Below are 15444 nucleotides of genomic sequence, written 5' to 3' on the forward strand. Positions count from 1 at the left end.
ACAGAAATTAACAACTATAGGTCACCATACAGCCTTCAAAGCCCATACCGCATAGTCAGCTATAAAAGGCCCCGAAATGACAAATGTAAAACAATTCAACCGAGAAAACTAACGGCCTAATTTATGTACAAAATAATGAACGAAAAACAAATATGTTTCACAGCAACCACTGAATTACAGGCTCCTGATTTGCGACAGGCACATACAGAAGTCTATCATGTACGTTGTGTTATTCCAATCATTGAAATTGAAAGGGGAGATGGAATGCGGGGTTGAGATCTAAATCAAAACTAGTGAAACGCCGCTTCATATGCATGTCCCTTTCAAAAGCCTAGAGTCTTGAATGTGGTTCTCTTATTGTATATCTTAAGGATCTTGTTCATAATTGGAGATATGTTTCTGTTTAATTCATTCACAATTCTTATATAAACTCGGGGATGTATTGTGTTTAACATATTGTGTAAACACCTGTTTATCAATGAAGACTGTATGTTGCCCTCTAGGTCTATTTTGAATATTTTGCCGTTAGGTTACTGTATCGTTGATCATTACCCATATCTTTTATTTATAATGACATTGTAGTAGAACAGAAATATCTAAACTTGAACTTGTACTGTATGCATTTTATGCATGAAATATATTGAAATTTATAAGTTTTTATGTTTAGTTTAAGAAGCCACAATATCGTAGGAACCTTGTGATGTCCATTGGTGCTCACGTACATCTTTAAATTATGTCGTTGGTGTTGTCCTATACAACATTTTCTTTAAAATAAAAGCACGGTATAATGTTACCATAGTTTTAATCTTCAGTTCAAATGTTTTAATAATAAGCTTTTGTGATCGAATTGTGTGTTCATAAATACTAGATATTAAATTACTTCGAACAAATAATCATAAACAAAGAAATTATTGAAAGGGAAATTAACGTTGACTTTTATTTTTCTATTTTATTTATTTATAATTATGATAAATGGACACACATAGGGAAATGTGAGGTTTTTAAACCTTTCGGAATATCTTTATTAACAAAGTTGGAAAGTGCAATCCTAAGGTAAGCAATTTGACAATTTTGATATTTATTATTACAGTGGCTGCAATGAGTTCTCGTGATTTCCTAGTAAAAAAAACCCCGACAATTTCAAATGTGAAATAAATCTGATAAATTCATACAACAATGGGTATTGTGAAGACGTTGTCGATGACGTTGCATCATTACAATTGAAAATACGTAGAAACAGATATAGTTCCTTCATTTTTTTCCTTTATTTCTATTTAAAAGTCCATGGTCAATGTAATAAGAAGATTAACTAATCCAAGAATTAAAACATCAAAAAATATTTAACTCGTGACCATTCAACACTGATATTAACTCATGTTCTTCGCGCATTCGTGAATTGTGTTGCTCGGTCACTCGTTGAATATTTTTCTGTATTTGAATTATCTGATGAGTTATTCTATAACTATTAAATGCGAAGATTTGACTCAAAATGTGACATCTGCGATTTCCATAATAAAATTTCACAGTCTTATATGTACCAAGTCTTTGTAATTTCAATTTTCATTACCAGAAAAAACATCTTGGAGTAAAAATAATTTCCGGTTGACCATTCCGTCGTTATTTAAAATTACTTAGGGTTTTCTACCCTAAGATTAATTTAGGTCCTCCACGCTCTTCAACTTCTTTCTTTATTTTGCCTTTTAAACTCGAGCGTCACTGATTAGTTTTTTTTCTAGACAAAACGCGCGTTTTGCGTACAATCAATCCTGGTATCTTTAAATCATTATAAATAATACATTCAATGGAAACAAGCTTACAGCTATAAAAGTCCCGGACATCAAGAATCTGAAACAATTCAATCGAGAAAACTAACGGCATAATTCATGACAATATAATTTCAAAAAAAAAAATATAACAGACATGAACCAACGACAATCATTGAAATACAGGCTTCAGAGCAGTGACCAAACAAAGAAATGAGCGAGAACGGAAATATACTTTTAATTAGATTGGATTCATGTGAGTTAGAAAGCAAATACTATTTGTTTTATATCTGAAACGGTCATTTTGATCTGAACAGCTCCTAAAGACTGGACAATAATTATTTAGTCATTTCCACTCTATTTTTAGATCTATCCACTGCGGTAAATTCAGTACAGTTCTTAAAGTTCGCTTGTAGTCAATTAAGATCTGTGCGGTCTATGTTCAGACTTTTCTGTAGTTGTTTTGCCTGTTCAATATTCACAGCAGCATCCTGCTAAATTGTTTTAAAAGCTACTGACCAGTACTGAATTGACTGCAAGCGAATTATCTAAACAGAACTGAATTTCCGCAATGGGTATGTTTGAAAATTAACTGAGAAAGACCGTACATGACTACATAATTATTGTTCAGATTTGTTAAAATCAAAATGATCGTGTCAGATTAAAATTGGGTTACTAGTGAAATACTTAAAGTAAATCTTCAGGCGTGATCAGTTTCCTTTGCTCATATTCATGAATTATACCATATTTATGTTACCCGAATAATTCAGTCGTTATATTCCACTGCTCTACGATGGCTACATTAACGCCTGAAGGCCTAGTCAATGAAAAATCGTCAAAAAATTATTCGGAATTAGCTCGGGATTTACCAATCTCGATAACATTTAGCTATTAGCTGATTGGCTCTCTCTCACAGAGAGCACCAATCAAAATCCTGGATCCGTGACGCGTTTTTATCGTATAAAGAGTTCAGGCCCTCGCGAGTGGGAGAGTCGATCACGGGGAGGGACTGAATTATTCGGGTTAATATTTATGTTGATAGTTCTGGTATAATGAGATAGTACACATAATTATCTGCAGTAATAATTATTTTCAATGGCTAAAGAATTCGACATTAAAGAAGTGAAATTGAAAACAATAACTTAATAAATCTACCAGAAAACTAAAACCAACAAATAAGATATATTTTAATAAAAGGGAACAGTAGATAATCGATGTAAACAAATCATAGTTCTATTGATAATATACAAATCAAGATAAACACTAAGAGAATCGCACAAGTTCCAACTAAGACAAGATCGAGTGCTTCGACAGATACGTGAATCCAAACTCTGTCAAAACTCTCATATAGTGCAAAGACACAATCGGTAAATATTGCAGACAAGACGACCATTCTAGTATTTTAATATCTAAGACCACAAAAATATGTTTTTCCGTTTTATCAGTCGTGACGGTAACTGTAAAACTTGTAGTCTTGTGTTGAGTTGAGACATTATTCCTCAAACTCTGCATAGGGTGTTTTTTGTCTTAGTTGCGCACTCCTATTAATGAACTTCGTATTTTGTGAACTTGCACGTGAATAACGTATCAACATGAGATAGAAAAAACGTCAATCAATAGGGGCAAATAACGTCTTGAAAATAAAGGTCGACAATCGAAAAACTGAAATCGTCACGTTTGTCATAAAACCTCGTTTGAAGTCGACCATTTTTGTCCGTCGTTATCAATTTTAAGAAAGAGAACATAAAGTTTTGGCAGTATCCTCAATTTCAGCTTCACTGGGATATAGTAAATGCAAGAGAGACAGAAACTACAAAAGTGAAAGTGAAACTCAAAATCGAAATCGAACTGAAAATGCAATGACAAAAAACAAAAAACGAACAAGAGAAATACAGCAGTTTACAAAACACAACATAAAAAATTAAATAAGGCTATAATTTAGTACGCCAGACGCGCGTTTCATCTACACAAGACTCACCAGTGACGCTTTAATAAGAAAAGTTGAGAGGGCATTGAGAACAAATCAAAATTGTGAAACATAGTTATGATTTTGTATCTTAAAGTTAAAGTAAAGAGGGGTCTCGGTGGCCGATTGGTATAAGTTGTCCAACCACTGTATCAGTAGCCTGTTAACACTGAGGTTGTGAGTTTGAATCCCGCACGTGGCAAGTGCATTCGACTCCAATCGTAATTCACTAGGATTCTAGGATTCTAAGTTTTCCTGCCGAATGTCGGTGGTTCTCTCCTGGCACTCTGTCTTCCTCTATCAATAAATACTGACCGCCACGAAATGGCCAATATTACTGAAAGTGACATTTAACACCAATCCATCAATTAATTAAAGTAAAGAATTTGGCAAGTCACTTTACACTTTGTCTTTGAAAAGGTTTGGTTGAATTATTCTTCATAAAAACACACAAGTCGACTAATGGGACCCAATTGAATACTGGCTGTTTGTCAAAATATCAAAACAATAATCTCGATAAATATCTGATCAATGAAAAGTTCTAGCCTTTATATGACATGTTAAAAAAATTATGATGGTTTTAATTTAAACTGTACTAGAACACAACCGCGAGATCGAGGATCCATGACCAAATAAAAGTATCCCTCTTTACTTTACCTTATTTTTAATCTGGAATTTTAGTATTCGTACTGTCATCTGATAAGGTCATGCTGATTGTAAGGTGCACAGTTCTCTCTGCTTTCAAAATCTTTCTATTTGAACCCGTCCTGTTTTTCTTACTACAATAAACTTACTATAAACTATTTTTTTTACTAGTTAAAAAAAATTAATAGTGGCATTGATGTGGAAGAAAGCAGATTGGTTAAATAGTGTACTATAGTGTAACATTGACATAAAGCAACCACTGGGAAGAATTCCTGGTTCTCCTGATAGAAGAGGGATTTACAGAAGGTAATATACCGGAAACTTCATGTGACATATACTTTTGGTATAGGTATCGGATTAGACCCGGAACTGTTAATTATTGGTAATATTAATTTTGTGGAAACAAAAGATCATGGAAGGATGTAATTTTTAAAGAACATCATTGTCTCATAAGAGTTATATATAAAGCTGAATTCTTTGATTCGTCGTTTTTACGTCATGCCGGCTAACAAATTGGACCTCGTTATTTGAGTAGTATTTATTGTGATATTCAACATTTTCAAAACGACCAGATGCATTTATATAACGTGCAGGCCATGAAAGAAAAAGCAGCAGTGAAAAAATTAAGATTATTAAGTCAGGAATTTCACAAATGATTACTGAATTATTTCATAAATACAAATATTTTCTTTGAACATTTTGCTGTAGACCTCTTATAACAAATTGGATAGCACATTCTTATTTTTACTATGATATTGTTAATAGAGCTCATAATTCAAAATACGATCCTTATACACTTATTTGTACTTTTAATAAACTTATTCTGTAAAGATATCAATTTAGCATTGTCGAAAGATCTTAAAAAATTGTCTTTATATGTACTAACAATTTAGTTCAACGATGATAGTTTAATAAATAACTCAACATGCATTGTTTACCATATATTATAAGTTATGATCCTACATCCTGTCGATACTAATTGTTTGGCATTGCAAATGATCATGATTTTATAAAACAACTTTGACGTTTTAACACTAAATCCGTCGCAGGATTTGATTTCTGAAGTTGAAATTGGGGTTTGAACTAGTTTTCAGAAATAGCGAATACTTTAAGATCGGTATTTTGTGTGTGTTTTTTTATATATATTTGTTATTTAGCAACTCATTGTTACATGCTGAGAGGCGGATCAAAACCCGCCATATTCTATATGTACATTAACCCATGTCGGTATACTGTAGTTCAGTCTTTGTGGTTGTTAGCTGTATGCCATATTTATTTTTCGTCCATTGTCATAGTATAAATCAGGGCGTTTGACGCTGTCAAAAGTTGTGTCAAAGTTTGGCACTTTTTAGCTAGCTATAAAGCATGGATTTTTTGGCTAATTATTGAAGGCCGTACGATGTTCTTTTTAAAAATGTTCCCATCCTTGTCATTTTGGTCTATTTGTCTCTTTGTCAATCATACCACATCCTTACATTTATATAATTTTAAGATAGAAACATATTAAATAAAAATTATAATATATAAGTATTCCCAGAAAAAATAACTACAATTAATTAAAACAATTACGGTTTTATGTCTTAGGTTTATATCTTAGAAGTTTCTTCACTAGAGATGGAGAATGAATTAGATGGGGGATTACCACCAGCTCTTTTGATGATAACCATAGCCTTTCTGTTACACATTTTTGGAAATGCAACTACGTTCTATTTCAAGATTGAGTATTCTGATCGGAAAATCAACAGCGGGTTATGGACACGCTGTGAATCTAACACTTATTATAAAGATTGTTACAACACAGAATCGTATGCAGAACATGGTAATATGTAACTCTAATACAACTTCCCTTTGTTAACAACATCAATATTAGTATTTCCAATTTTTCGTGCGAAGTATCTTTCACCTATCTATTAGAATGTACCTTTACAGATCAGGAGATCATAATTATTAAGGAAGTCTGTTTAAAATCACCACTCTTGCCAAGGGAAACAGATGAAATATCCCCTGTACCATAACAATTACATAGTTATAATCATATTTTCAATACAAACTTCATAATTAAGAATTAAGCCACAGTCGATTAAGTACGCTTAACAGAAAAATATCCTATCCATTTGGAACAAAATTATAATTATTAATCAATGACTGTATATCATATATCAATATGTTACCTAAATATACACATGTGCCGAAAGACTTATAGTAGTATAAAAAGAGACGAATGATATGAAAACTCGTGGAATGTAAGTAACGTGTGTTCTTTAACAAATACTAGCGAAAAATTAAAAACGGGAAAGAGAATGAGAAGGTCGTAATTGCGCTCATTGGCGCGAGCCTAGAAGTAAAAGATGTTTTTAAAAAACAAATCAATAGAAAATGAATATATTGAAACAAATTTGTGAGTTGAAATGATCACTTAAGTTTCTGTTTAAATTTGTCATCATTATATGCGTAGAATCAATGTGTTCCTGTTTATTTACCTTTTCTCTTTTTTCTGTTTCCCTATATTGTACTCATTATTTAAATATAGACACGGACGTAGAAGGAACAGAAATTATTCATTGTTTACATAATTTAAATCGATGCATCTTATATTTTCGATAAAAAAAAATTTACAATTATACCGACATTTAAAATAGTTTGTAATTAAAAACATTTTTTGGTTAAATAATAAAATTGATATAGATAATGTTGACATTTGTTGATTTCATTTAGTAAACAGTTTAGTCTTGCTAAAAATTGTAAATAAAGTAACAGCTCAATGAACTTTTAAAACTGTGTAAAATTGTAATACTGGTCACTGGTGCAAAACGTGCGTTACTTGTGGAAAAGCAGCAGATATCAAACGAAAATTGAAGCGTGGTTACGATTGTGTTAAGGAATTATCGTGCTGTACGCACGTAAAAGAATTCTTGCAATAAATGAACATGGATCCTGTGAAAATAAAAGATAAATTTCAGTCTGCGATAATGATGGGTGGGTTTAACGACCTTGACGGCCTCTATCAAGAAACTCATGATAGGAAAATGCAAGTTCTTGAATATCGTATGTACTGAACTATGTACTCCATGAGCAGGCGCTGCTGAATTGTTGATACATAAATATTGAAAGTTTACAATTTGGAAGCTGAAATCATCCAGTTTGTCGTAAAGGTTTATACTTCATAATAACTACAGTATTATTTCACTACTTCCTAACAAAACAAGATACCTTTTGATTTTGGTGATATTTAGATTAACCTTCCTAGAGTTATAGTTCTTACTCGCCCAAAACAATAAGCATATTTTTACAAAGAACTTAACTTCTGAATCGATTTACGAGATTTGAACACTGAAAAATGAATGTTGCATTAATTTACCATTGAATGTATAAGCCTGTACTATTATATCAATTGATAAACAAGTAATTACTATTTCATAACTATATTCCTATTAAGAAATTTCTCATTTTTATTTTTATTTCATGCTTATCCTTTCAGATTGGTATAGAATATGTCTAGCCATGAGTGCATTTGGATTCATTGCTCTCCTAGCATCGATAGCTTGTGTTGGGTTGAGATTGTTCAAGTTCCCTGAAAACAAAGTTTTACGAATTACTGCTATCTTAGTTACTTTCTCTGCTGGTAAGTTTTAGTTGTGTTTTGAAAACACTCATGTATTAAATGTAAATGCTTACAGAGCATACACCAATACAAACTGAAGTTCAAAGTTTTTGTTATCTGAGCAACGGGGATTTTGATTGGTTGATAAATAGTGTATTTTTATATTATGTATTTTCTTTTAACAGACGGAATAAGTTCGTATTACACCATCGCGAGGGTACATGTACTAAATACATTTAATTGTTACGCTCTATGTTGATGTATTTTGCAAAACGTACAGGCATGTTAACCCCTCACGGAGAAACGTGATCTATTTCGCTCTCTATCAAATGGAACTGTTTTTTGCTTATGTCTTGATATCGACAGAATACTGGATTTGAAAATGGAAATTTACCCTGTCGGCAATCATAGCATTTTTTAAAAAAATATTAATCATATCGATTGATATTCGGAGCAATTAAACATAAATTTCATTTTCGGAGCAATTAAACATAAATTTCATTTTCGGATGGGCTTTTTTGTGAAATACCAGTCTTGAGAAGAAATTTTTCCTTGAACTGATCGAGAATCCACATTGTGTAGAAATGTTACAATTGACATTAAAATAAAATCGGTACAATGACCGATCAGACAACTATTCTGATTTAAAAAAGTCTAAGAACTCGAAAACGTGTTACTAGTGAGTTGAGACACAGACACATCGTATCAGTCAACCAATTCATGAAGGTGAACTCAATAATTTTGGAGTGTCGATTTCAGTCGATGTAAGGACCAATGTTAATGTTAATGAAGTTCGTTTAATGTGAACGTCACGAGCGTAACGTACAAATCAAGATATTCTAACACCATACGATGAAGCAGTGGTTATTATACTGCTGAGAAACGGGAATTTGACAATTGGAAAGATGAATTGAATACGTTTGAAATTGCCTATCTTTGTAAATATCGGGGAATCGATAGTATGCCTAACCTAAAGGTCACTGAAACGAATGAGATGCAGCACTCACTTAAATGTGGGTTATTGAGTGACTGGATATCGTCAATATTTCTGAAATTAAAATAAAAAGAACTTTGCATAATGCATTTTTGTTTTGTTTTTGAGAAGGTTTTTGTATGAAGCTGCTTTCTCTGAGTATGATAACAATCAGACCTTTTTTAGTCGACTATACGGGAGGGGTTGTTTTCACTATCGAAGGCCGTACGGTTGCCTATAATTGCTTACATCCACTTATTTGATCTTTCGTGGATTGTTGCATACTACATCTCCTTTTATATAGTAGGGTTTTACATATAATATCCATTGGAATACCGACTATCTGTTTATATTATGTTCATTACATTTCTATCTCGAAATGTCGTTTTGCTTTAGGTTCTAAAGAAATCTCTTGAATTGTGATAACTCGCCTATATGTTTATATATTTCCTCAATTTGATAGCATTGTCAACGACTATACAAACTCTTTTAAGAAACAATAAGTAAATATATGTCTTTTTTTATATTGGTATGATTTTGTACACTTTTTAGGCGAATATATATATATAAATTATATGAAAAAATTGTATTAAAATTTTGTGTTTTGCATTTGAAAATTTTACAATAAAAACCTAACACACACGTTTATACAAGTATATTTGTTATCAAGTTTGAAATGTACATTTAAGAGACATTTTCAATTTCAAGGCGTTTTATTTTCCTAAATGACACGCCTGCTTTTTTTTTCGCCCATTGTTATGTCGCAAACTCTCAGTATATGATAATGTCAGGGAAATTTTATGTTCAGATATACATGTCAAGAAAGATACGAAAAGAATTCGATGAAAAATGTATACAATATATTGCTCAAATAAGAATATGCACCATAAAATATATGCTACTCATTTTAGAGTAGTTAAACGCATCTAATATCTTTATGGAATTTAAATAATTTTGAAAATGTTTTGAGTAATTTGATGTAGAGTTAAGACCCTACATCAACTGTGAAGATGAAGAACAGGAGTAAAAGCCCTGTTCATTGATATTTTTCTATGTTTTCTATATTGTGTGTGATTTTGTCCCATGTACATTTACTCCATATCCTTTCATTTTCTATTAAGAAAAAACAGATTAATTTGGGAAAAAAAATGGCGAAGAAATTTAATATGAATTATTTGTCTCTTTCAGTGGTGTTTATTCTCATAGGAACTGTCTTATTTGTGAAGAATGTAGATGACATCACAACAGGGGGAGAATTTTTTTATGGGTATTCATTTGCATTATGCATATCAGGAATGTGTCTTGCTGCTTTGGTCGACATCCTCCTAGTTATTGAACTCATAAAGCCAAAAAAGAATACTCGAAATCGTGTTGATGCCAATTCAATTAACAATATTAATTTCTGAAATACGAATGCAAATTGGCCGATTGAGTAATTAAGTTGTTTTTCTACACATGTGTCATAAATATTGTGGCGATATTGAATGATAGTAGTGCCAAAAACTTTGTTAGTATTGTTTATTTTTTGGGGACAAATATTTATGTAACATTGTGAATAATTTATGTATAATGAAGACTTCGTATGTTTATTGAAGTGTATTGACAATATTCATCTCTATTTTTGCCAATTGGACTATGTATTATAGTATTAAATGTGTGTATATTATTATATAGTTACCTATTATATAAGTAATCAGTTTAATATTGTATAATCCAGTATTAGAGGAAATGTGGTTTTTCTTAGCGGCAGCATTGGAACAAGGGCTACTTTCACCTGTACTTTTACCGGACGTTTAGGGTATTGTTTTGAAACATGTGAAAGAAATCGTAGAAATTTTAGACTGCATTAAAATTATATTTGTGTATGTTTTCAAGAATAGTAATAGATTTAAATTGTTGTATACAAAATGTATGTAGAATAGAGTTTGATTTATATCAGAGAAATTGCTTCATATAAACTATTTTTGCACCGACGTATCGCAACTTTTTGCGGTAATGGGGTTAGAATTACGTCATTTACTTTCACATTAACGTCAAATATATTTGCATTATAAGGAAGTTTCCGTATTTGGTCATACATTTTAATCTTTTTAGGAATTTAATGCGCGCGATGTAAACAAAAGCGTAAAACAAATAGTATTTTCTTTAGTTCCAGCTTGTCCCGATCTCCAGTTCTCAGCTAATAAATATTTTTTTATATGATTTTATTTTAAGTTACAGTTTAGGAGGTTGAAGTTCCTGAATATTCCGTTATAAACGCAGTTTAGTTATTGATAGCAGTTCTTCTGAAGGAATATATTTGTTCTAGTTTTCAGTTTTCAAAGGAGTCAAAATTTCTATTAGTTTTCTTTTTTCTTTAAAATCCATGTTTTCATTGTAGTAGTAATATAAATTTTAACGTTGAATAGGGTAAATGTGCGTAAAGACTGCATAAGTGTCCGTTTGTATTGTTGGGTTACCTTTAACCTATTTTAATAATCTAGAAAGAGGATTATAAAGGATTGTGATTTATTCATTTACATATTACTTAATTTAATACATGTATTATGGAAAGTTGCCGATGGACCTGTGTGTCGCTTTTTTGTCGATCTAAGTATTATTGATACTTCGTTTATTATAGACGGAAATTTTAGAACCTATACTTCTCACAACTGTTAACTCATGTTGCACTTGTTATAATGCCAGTATCGTAAAAAAAAGCTGTTTAATTTTGATTGAGTTTTGTGTTTAAATTCAGAACATCGCCATAAGTACAGAATATGATGCTTTATTGAATAATATATAAAAATACAAGTAACCTGTCTTACTACACAAAAAGGAGACTTTGCGTCAACAGAGAAACGAGACTTATATTAATAGTAGGCTCTGTGTGCCAAGTGTTGTTGAAAGTTTATGTTTAATGTATTTGTAATTATTATGAGCGTTTGGTTTTCCTATTAAATTATTTTGGTCAGTGATTGGTTCCTGTTTGTGTTTGTCTAGTTTTGTGGTTGATCTAGTTGGGAAGAAAGGTTCTCATCGGTTGGAGAACACGTTACAATATATTGATTTGATATAAAACAGCAATGTACATTTCAATAAATATAAAATGAAACCTTGAAGTTGAATATATGAATAAAAAAAGTGATAAAGGTAATTTGTCATAATAAAAACATACTGTTATGTAGCTGTAGCATAAGTGCTGATGAGAATTAATGAAGAACACTAACAATGAGTAACTCTTAAAACTCAGCAAGACCATTGGGGACTGGAAATTGCATACTTTAACTTAATGCTATCATCTTTGATATTGCACAAACTTCGTCCTCGTCCGTTAACTTTCACAAAAATCTTCTCCTCTGAAACTACTGGACCAAATTAACCAAATTTGGGCACAATCATTATTTGGATGTCTAGTTTCAAAAATGTGTCCGATGACCCCGCCTACCAACCAAGATGACAGATATGCTAAAAATCGAACATAGGGATAAAATGCAAGTTTTGTCTAATAATTTGAAAACCGATATAAATAGAGAAAATCTGACAGGGTGAAAATGTTCAGAATGTTGCTCTCTACTAATTGTTCATTGACGTCAAAACTGTCAGGCGAACTCTTATAGGAGTAATTGCTCTTAAATGACAAATTTTACCATTTTTTTCATTTTTACTTTTTATCTTGAAAACTATAATAGATAGAGAATAAGTTGCAAGATTGATCAGCAAGACAAGATCTATGAATAGGGATGCATGGTCGAAAACGTCAGTTGACTTTTAATTAGAGTTAGTGCCCTTTGATGAAGATCTTTACCATTTTTTTGCGTTTTCGTCTTGTATCTTAAAAACCATAATAGATAGATAGAAACTTTAAATAACAAAAATAATCATCAAGGCAAGACCCACAAACACGTCAAAATTTGCTGATATAGTTTGTAGACTGTCATTCTTCATAGGAGTGGTTGCCCTTAAATGAGAATTTTTTTTACCCTCTTTTGTGATTTTAGCAAAAGCTAAAGAAGATAGAGAGAAACTAAATGAACAAAATGATCAGCAATACAAGATCAGCAGAAAAGAAATTTTTGTCGTGAATTCTATTCTTGTCTGAAATGTTGGAGAAAGTCCATTGTTGATTATGTACACAGACCTAGGTGAGCGACACATCTCTGTAGAGCCTCTAGTTTATATTTTTTATTTCTTTCTTTTGCCTACAAAGGTATCGATGCAATCAACTTGGACAATATGACTCACCAGAAGTCATAATCTGTTACTATCATCTTTATAACTATACCAAACCAATTTCGACTAAAATCTTCAATTACACTCACGTGTTGCCGGATATCAATATTGTCCTCTTTAAGTCTTAACCTTTTGATTTCAACTGTGCTAATATATAATCTGGTTGGCCGCGTTATCATTGGTGACCTTAACATAGTCAATAACACTTCTCTGCGAAATGAGATTCACAGTCCAGAAAGATCGTGAGCCAAAATCCATTAATTGGAAACACAATTTCAAAATACTGATAGATTTAGTCGAGGATTTTTCCAGGAAATGGGCTAAACGCAAGAAAGAAGACGTTGATACTCATTCCGAACGGGTACAAACTGTGAGGTCGTTGATACAAATAAGGATTTAAAAACTGAATAGGTCTATGAACCAACATGCTTCATCGATCTTTAAGGACTTAAATGGTGTGACATGTCCTATCTCAACGACAAATATTTAAATGTTCCCCCATATAACTACTCAAAACAAGAGAGTTTTGTGTGTAAATCATCTGCTTGTACGTTGCATAAGTATGAAAATTGACCGAAAGACTGAATATGTCTTAACAATCTATTGTTCAGACTTTTTAGATAATGTTAAAATCAAAATGACTATTTCAGACAAAAGTTCATACTAGTGAATATTCAAGCAACGTCTGCATTTGGAGTCTATATCGTCCAGTTAATACGATATCCTGGAGCTTGCATTTCCTATCATGATATTCTTGATTGAAGGTTGCTGCGTACAAGGACGTTATTAAACCAAAAGTTCCAAGTGGTGATGTTTAAACCATCTCTACGAAACGGTTACAGACGCCATCACGATTTGGTTTACCGTTATCTGTGCCATAGATGACGACGGATATGTTCCAAATGTTGTAACCGCAATCGCGTCCTTTTTCCTCGAATGTGACCTACCGATTTAGACTTATCACCGGTCACCAGATTTGTACTCACAAGAGCAACACGACGGGTGTCACATGTGGATATGTGCAGCAGAATCAGCTTACTCTTTCGGAGCAATTGAGATCACCCTCGGTTTTTGGCGGGATGTGTGTTGTAAGTTTTCAGTGCTGCTTATAGTGTTTTGTATACTGTTATGTGTCTTTTGGTCGTTTTTCAGGTTTTGCATTGTAAGTTTGTTTTCTGGTCACGAGTTTTAATATTCCTTTGGTATATTTAGTTAATGCAGTCATCGATTAAAGTTTTACATAAAGCGTAATATAAAATACCTTGATAATTCCATTACACTGATATCATTTATATTTTGAAGTTAGATACGATTTCTTGCTTTCTGCTATAAATTATATATGGTTTGTTCTTGACATTGAACAAGGTAATGTTTCCTGTACTGTTGAGGACCTTGCTGTATACAATGTTTATGAAGTAGAAACTTAATGCAGATTATGTTTGAATCGCTTAATGCGAATTTGAAAGTCTCTGTTAAGATTAATTATTTTTCTAGACATGGGGCTATTAAGAGCATCACGTTTATTATAGACACCTGTTTATTGTAAACCATATGCCCACCTAGAAGTTTTTATGTGTTGTTGGGTTCCTTTGATATGCAGTCATATTTCTTTTTATTCATACAAAATTCTTCTAAAGTTCGCCACAAAGGGTTCGAGTGCAGTAGGAACATACATTGTATCATAGCTATTTGCTTTACTTGACCGCCGTTATAGCTAAGTGTCGACACAAATATAATTATGCATAAAGTCTGTATGCCTAATCATTTTTGTCATTTTCACCAAAAAATTAATAAAATAAAATCATAAATAGTTTTTGTATTAACATATTTTATCTTTCACTTTGAAACCAGCTTGTCTACCATTTTAAAGAAGGTCAACAATTAATCGTCAACATTCAAATCAGGTCATGAAGTCTGGTATATAATTAGTAATTGGTAAGTACTGTCGGACATAATAATGATCCTTCCTTTTACTTCATAATTGACCATAATCAATTCAAAAATTTTCAATTTGAGTTTATATCTTGTTTTAATTTTATTCATAAAATGATAGTTCACAACCGATCATCTCTGTCAATTTCCATCAGTAATTCAGAATATTTGGTAAATCTTAACACTAGTTATCCAATTTTGATCTAAACAGCTCTTAATAGACTGCACAATAAATAATTTAGCCATTTTAAGCCTTTAAGTCAATTTGCTGACTTACACTAGTAAACCGATCTGAAACAGTCATTTTGATCTGAACAGCTCTAATAGACTGAGCGATAAATTATTGAGTTAT

General features: G+C 32.0%; 1 long non-coding RNA gene across 1 annotated transcript; it reads left to right on the forward strand.

Annotated features, from left to right (window-relative positions):
- The first annotated feature begins 928 nt into the window (after nt 1-928).
- On the forward strand, nt 929-11905 carry LOC127723974 (uncharacterized). The gene is made up of 5 exons (XR_007992290.1): nt 929-1053; nt 4546-4680; nt 5959-6193; nt 7853-7996; nt 10137-11905. It is a non-coding gene; the product is annotated as an uncharacterized LOC127723974 (long non-coding RNA).
- The last annotated feature ends 3539 nt before the right edge of the window (nt 11906-15444 follow it).

This window comes from Mytilus californianus, unplaced genomic scaffold (genome assembly GCF_021869535.1).
Source record: "Mytilus californianus isolate M0D057914Y unplaced genomic scaffold, xbMytCali1.0.p SCAF_14, whole genome shotgun sequence".
Taxonomy (NCBI): Eukaryota; Metazoa; Mollusca; class Bivalvia; order Mytilida; family Mytilidae; genus Mytilus; species Mytilus californianus.